The sequence below is a fragment of the Penaeus monodon genome, chromosome 30, assembly GCF_015228065.2.
Source record: "Penaeus monodon isolate SGIC_2016 chromosome 30, NSTDA_Pmon_1, whole genome shotgun sequence".
Lineage (NCBI taxonomy): Eukaryota > Metazoa > Arthropoda > Malacostraca > Decapoda > Penaeidae > Penaeus > Penaeus monodon.
Window position 1 is genome coordinate 9,690,935 of NC_051415.1, and position 517 is coordinate 9,691,451.

Sequence of the window (517 nt, forward strand, 5' to 3'; positions counted from 1 at the left end):
AAGCGCAGTGGCTGTTGTTATGTTCGTTTCGTTCCTGCATCTTCTGGGAATATTGGTAATGGCTTTCATTAGTATTTCGTATCATAATGCTTTCTTTATTTTACTGTGTGTGATTCTTTCTTCTCTTTAAAACCACGTCTGTATTTTCAGCGAGTGTAATATTTCACGTCCCACCTTCCAAACAATCAGCTTCCTGCCACCTGCAGCTCATGTTCAATTAACACGTGCAACACAAGGCACAAAGGAGCACGTTGTTATTGAAACACTGGAGCAGATTTACAAAACCTGTATTTGCAATTATCACTGGAAAGGGGGAACTGAATAACCTAACTCGAAATTCAGCACAAACTGCTTTGGGTTAATGATATTAGGATCTGCTAAACCACATCGAGTCCTGAATATGCACGACAGTTGATGTTTTGATGGATAAATGGACCGGTGTTTGATGATACACTATCTGTTATCTGAAACGGTTGCAAACAGGAAGGTTACAGACATCCTCACGTTTCTGAAGTAA